This window comes from Heptranchias perlo, chromosome 37 (assembly GCF_035084215.1).
Source record: "Heptranchias perlo isolate sHepPer1 chromosome 37, sHepPer1.hap1, whole genome shotgun sequence".
Lineage (NCBI taxonomy): Eukaryota > Metazoa > Chordata > Chondrichthyes > Hexanchiformes > Hexanchidae > Heptranchias > Heptranchias perlo.
This window is the reverse complement of record NC_090361.1, coordinates 10107032-10113590: the sequence shown is the minus strand read 5'-3', so window position 1 is coordinate 10113590 and position 6559 is coordinate 10107032. Positions and strand designations below refer to the sequence as shown.

At 43.4% G+C, this 6559-nt stretch overlaps 1 pseudogene; it reads left to right on the top strand.

Moving 5' to 3' along the window:
• LOC137304240 (haloacid dehalogenase-like hydrolase domain-containing protein 3) lies at positions 1-659 on the top strand (annotated as a pseudogene).
• Positions 660-6559: the final 5900 nt, after the last annotated feature.

Sequence of the window (6559 nt, the reverse complement as noted above, 5' to 3'; positions counted from 1 at the left end):
CGGTTGCTGACCTGGGATGTGAAGGACCCTCTGCTCCGAGTGCGTCATTCGATTGGCGAGCTGTACTTCGGAGGCCAAGCTCCATGGGATCCAGGTGGAGGCCGAAGCTCTCGACCGATCATTCCTCGCTGCCATCAGGATGCAGGATGAGCTGTTCCCCAACTATGGCCTAGGCCGGGGCCTGAGCTCTTAGGTGGGGGGACATTGTCAAACGGACCTTCCAGCTTTGCGGGGTGAACCAAGAGCGAGTAATGTCCCCGCTCTCTGAGAACCTTTATCGGGGGTTCTGCAGCGCTAGGAACTGGGAGGTGTTCGCCGATGTAAGGGACATTCTGACTCTCTGCCACTGACTGGGAATCCGCATGGTAGTCATCTCCAATTTTGAATGCCGCCTGGAGCAGATTCTAAGCAACTGTGAGCTGCGGTAGCATTTTGAGTTTGTGTTGCCGTCAGAGGACATTGGGGCGGCCAAGCTGGATCCCCGGATCTTTGTCAAGGCCCTGGGCATCGCCCAGGTGGAGCTCGAGCAGGCCGCACACGTAGGAGACAATGTGTGGAAGGACTATTTGGCGGCTAGGAATTTGGGGATGGAGAGCTACCTGATCTGCAGAGAGGAGGAGGAGGAGCCCGTTGGGGTGAAGGGACTGGTGCCCAGGTGAGATTTGGTTTATCCCTTACTGGGGGGAGTTAGCAGTTGTGAGTTTTTTATTTACAGCGTGGAAGGAGGCCATTCAGCCCATCGAGTCTGTGCTGGCTCTATGCAAGAGCAATCCAGCTAGTCCAACTCCCCCACCCTATCCCTGTAGCTCTGCAATTTTTTTCCTTTCAAGTACTTATCAGTTCCCTTTTGGAGGTCATGATTGAATCTGCCTCCACCATCCCCTCGGGCAGTGCATTCCAGATCCTAACCACTCGCAGTGTAAAAAAGTTTATCCTCATGTCACCTTTAGTTCTTTTGCCAATCACAAGTTGGTGAGTTAGTGTAAATTTGACTGAAATATAAAGGGGAGTCTCCCTCCCCAGCATGCGCAGCCACTCGAGATGAATTCTGTAGAATGTTGAACTAATTACAAACATTAAGCAAAAATTCGGCACTTTCTGGATCTCTTATCTAGAACCCTAGAAAAGATACAGCACAGAAGGGGGCCATTCGGCCCATCGTGTCCGCGCCAGCTCGAAGAACAACCAGGTGCCCATTCTAATCCCACCTTCCAACACCCGATCCATAGCCCTGCAGCTTACAGCACTTTAAGTGCAGGTCCAGGTACTTTTTTAAAAGAGTTGAGGGTCCCTGCCTCTACCACCAATTCGGGCAGCGAATTCCATACACCCACCACCCTCTGGGTAAAAACGTTTTTCCTCATGTCCCCTCTAATCCTTCTGCCAATCAGTTTAAATCTACGTCCTCTAGTTCTTGAACTCTCCGCTAGGCGAAACAGGTAATTCCTGTCTACTCTAACTGGGCCCTTCATAATTTTGTACACCTCAATCAAGTCTCCCCCCTTGCCCCTCAGCTTTCTCTGCGCCAGGGAAAACAACCCCAGCCTATCCAATCTCTCCTCGTAGCTGCAATTTTCAAGCCCTGGCAACATTCTTGTAAATCTTCTCTGCACTCTCTCCAGAGCAATTACGTCCTTCCTGTTATGTGGTGACCAGAACTGCACACAATACTCCAGCTGTGGCCTTACCAGCGTTTTATACAGTTCCATCATTACAACCCTGCTTTTGTATTCTATACCTCGGCTAATAACGGAGAGCATTCCATATGCCTTCTTCACAACCTTATCTACCTGTACTGCCACCTTCAGGGATCTGTGCACATGCACTCCGAGGTCTCTCACTTCCTCTACCCCTCTCAATATATTCCTGTTTACTGCATATTCCCTTTTACTGTTTGCCCTCCCTAAGTGCATTACCTCACACTTCTCCAGGTTGAACTCCATTTGCCACTTTCCTGCCCACTCCACCAACCCATTGATATCTTCTTGGAGTCTACAGCTATCCTCTTCACTATCAACCTCACGGCCAATTTTTGTGTCATCTGCAAATTTGCCAATCATGCCCCCTACATTCAAGTCCAAATCATTAATATATACCACAAACGGCAAAGGACCCAACACTGAGCCCTGTGGCACACCACTGGAAACGGATCTCCATTCGCAAAGACATCCATCGAATTTTACCCTTTGTTTCCTGTTACTGAGCCAATTTTGGATTCAATTCGCCACATTTCCCTGTATCCCATGAGCTTTTACCTTTCTGACCAGTCTGCCATGTGGGACCTTGCCAAATGCCTTACTAAAATCCATGTAGACAACATTCACTGCACTACCCTCATCAATCCTCCTTGTCACTTCCTCAAAGAATTTAATCAGATTTGTAAGGCACGACCTTCCCTGAACAAATCCATGCTGACTATCCCTGATTAAACCATGCCTTTCCAAGTGACAGTTTATCCTATCTCTCAGTATTGATTCTAATAGTTTGCCCACCACTGAAGTAAGACTGACTGGCCTATAATTGTTCGGCCTTTCCCTCATGCCCTTTTTAAACAATGTTACTACTTTTGCAGTCTTCCAGTCATCCGGTACTTCCCCTGTATCTAGTGAGGATTGGAAGATGATCCTCAGAGAATCCGCTATTTCCTCCCTGGCTTCCTTCAATAGCCTAGGAAACAATCCATCCAGCCCTGGTGATTTAGCAACTTTCAAGAATTCCAATCCCTCTAGTACCACCTGCATATTCCCCTCCAAGTCACACACCATCCCGACTTGGAAATATATCACCGTTCCTTCATCGTCGCTGGGTCAAAATCCTGGAACTCCCTTCCTAACGGCACTGTGGGAGAACCTTCACCACATGGACTGCAGCGGTCCAAGAAGGCGGCTCACCACCACCTTCTCTAGGGCAATTAGGGACGGGCAATAAATGCTGGCCTCACCAGCGATGCCTACATCCCATGAATGAATAAAAAAAAACTTCCTCTCTCGTTATGTTTACCTTATCCAATATTTCACACCTCTCCTCTTTAACTACTACGTCCAGATCATCCCTTTCCTTTGTGAATACGGAGACAAAATATTCATTTAAAACCCTACTCACACCCTCTGCTTCTACACACAAGTTACCCTTATCATCCTTGATAGGTCCCACCTTTTCCTTAGCTATCCTTTTGTTCTTAATGTACTGGTAAAACATCTTTGGGTTTTCTTTAATCTTACTAACTAATATCTTTTCATGCCCTCTCTTTGCTTTCTTTATTTCCTTTTTTACGTCATCCCTGTACTTCCTATACTCCTAGGCTTTCTGCAGTATTTAGTTTTCTGTGACAGTCATAAGCTTTCTTTTTCTGCTTTATCTTGCCCCATATACTTCTAGACAACCAGGGGGCTCTAAATTTGGCAGTGCCACCCTTTTTCTTTGAGGGGACGTGTCTGCATTGTACCCGTAGAATTTCACTTTTTAGTGCCTCCCACTGGCTTGCCACTGATTTCTCCTCAAGTAGTTGTGTCCAGTCCACTTTTGCCAAATCACCTCTTAGTTCTGTAAAACTTGCCTTCCCCCAATTTAAAACGTTTACTCCTGATTTAACTCTGTCCTTTTCCATAATAATGCTAAAACTAACTGAATTGTGGTCACTATCCCCAATATGGTCACTCACTGTCACTTCACCCACTTGCCCATCTTCATTTCCCAGGACTAAATCTAGAATTGCATCCCCTCTTGTTGGGCTTGTCATGTACTGGCTAAAAAAGTTCTCCTGGACACTGATCAAGAATTTTGCGCCCTCTGTGCCCCTCACACTGTTTGAATCCCAGTTGATGTTAGTGTAGTTGAAGTCCCCTACTATAATTGCCCTCTTATTTTTGCAGTCAGAACATATTTGTTCTTCTATCTCCCTTTCGCTATTCGGGGGTCTATAGTACACTCCTAGTAGTGTGACTGCCCCTTTTTTTATTTCTTCGCTCAACCCATATGGCCTCAATTGATGATCCATTTAGCATATCATCCCTTCTCACAACTGTAATTGATTCTTTAACCAATAATGCTACCCCCCCTCCTTTTTTATCACCCACTCTATCCTGCCTGAAAACTCTATATCCAGGGATATCTGTTGACTATATTTTCAAAAAAGAGCCCAATAATTAACATTTTGCTGTGGTGTTTTGGGTAATATTTTATTCTGAAACAAACATTTTCCTTCATTTGACTAGTTTCTCTTGTGTTCAGTATTAAAGAATAGCATTTCCCCCATTACTCTCTTCACCTCAGTGTCCTGTACTGTTGAACGTATGTGAGGTGCAGTAACACTAATGTGAGATAATTGTGTTTGTCTCGAATCAAGTCGGCACTTTCTTGCACGTCTGCTTGTGCTGAACAGAATGGAATGAAAGAATAAGAGGAAGATAAACGTTATAAAAGCGCCTTATGACATCTCTTGGAAATGTCTGAGCTTCACATACACAATGAAGGTGTAGCAGCAAGCAGGTTCAGAAGCGACATTAACTATGTAAGATTGATTGTTTAATTTGTAGACCTAGTGACCATTACATAATTATTGACCCTATAACAATTGTTGGAGTTATTATTAATTTGTTTATTCAGCTAAGATTGCCAAGTTTTAAAAAATTAGTATTATTCATGACAATATGCAAGTGACACCCCTGCACATTCTAGTTTCACAATGTGACACTCCTTTGCAAAAGTTTGGGATATACCCTAGAATATTCTAAAAATGCAAAAGGAAACAGGTCAAGTTCTTAATATTTTTACGAGCTCCATAAGTTCTGGGGCTGTACCTGAGGATTGGAAGAAAATAAATGTTATCCTGAGCTTCAGAAAACAGGTAAGCCATAGACAGGAATCTATTGAGCAGTCAACCTAACATTGGTCGTGGATAAAGTGCCCAAAAGGAGTTTGCAAGATCAGTGTTCATCTAAAGAGCACAGAGGCGAGAAGAAGCACTCAGCATGAATTCAGATTCACATCCATTTCAAAAGCAAAATACTGCAGATGCTGGAAATCTGAAATAAAAACAGAAAATGCTGGAAATACTCAGCAAGTCAGGCAACATCTGTGGAGAAAGAAACAGAGTTAATGTTTCAGGTCGAGGACCCTTCGTCAGAAGAGTCTTCAACCTGAAACATGTTTCTTTCTCCACAGATGCTGTCTGACTTACTGAGTATTTCCAGCATTTTCTGTTTTTATCACACATCCATTTGACATTTTGAGGAGGTAGATTAGCAGATAAGTTTACCAGCAGATATAAGTTAATTGGTTTTTCAGAATGATTTCAAGAAAATTCTGCATGGGCAGAAAGGATTATGGATTTAATGATATATCAGTTAACTGATTGAGAATTGCTGTTAATACAAAAGTTGGGGCATTGACTGGTGCAGCTTTACAGGGTCCATCTGGCTGTCCTGCCATTCGTACTATTGATGAGTGGAACAGGCTGCTGCTTATAATATTTGCTGATGACAGCAGCTATATGGCCATGTGACCAGTATAGGGGAGATTTGATAGCGTTGAAGGGATGTGGATAAGTTAACTGATGGGCTGAGTAATACTAGATGAGCTTTAATACTGATCTAAATATACACTAACGCATATTGGAACAGGAAATCTGAAATGCATGTGCATAATGAATGGCTGTCCATTAACAAAGGTGGAAAAGGAAAAGGATCTGGGTGGGATTATTAACCATTCATTAAAAGTGTCCAATCAACACACAGCTGTTATCAATGAGGCTGATCACATACTTGATGCATCCTGAGGAGATTTGATTATAAATCACAACAGATTATTTTAACCCTGTATGACTTACTGTTAAGAACACTTAGTTAACTGCTCACAATATTCTATCACATTCTAGCTTGTAACTAACTCTGAGATAGATATCTGTTTATTCTAAACCATTCAAACGATTCCAGCCTGTAACTCACTCTTGGGTATGTTATTCTATATATAAATCATTACAACACTGATCAGATTCTAGCCTGTAACATTTACTAGTATCCATTATTCTATATATAAACCATTACGAGCCCCTCAGGTTCCACTCAAAAACCCTTTCCCAGCAATCTTGTCTGTCTGTCCAGAAAACATCTTAATCATTCAATCAAATTCCAGTTTGTAACTCACTTTTTTTTATTCATGCATGGGATGTGGGTGTCACTGGCAAAGGCCAGCATTTATTGCCCTTGAGAAGGTAGTGGTGGGCCAACATCTTGCCAACTGAGTGGCTTGCTAGGCCATTTCAGAGGGCAACTAAGAATCAACCACATTGCTGTGGGTCTGGAGTCACATATAGGCCAGGCTGGATAAAGGACAGCAGGCTTCCTTTGCCTAAAGGATATTAGTGAACCAGATGGGTTTTTACAACAATCCGGTAGTTTCATGGTCACTATTACTGATACTAGCTCTTTATTCCAGATTTTTTATTTTAATTGACTGAATTTAAATTCCCCAGCTGCCGTGGCTGGATTTGAACTCATGTGTCCGGATTACTAGTCCGGTAACATAACCACTATGCTACCGTACCTGGTGGGATTGGATC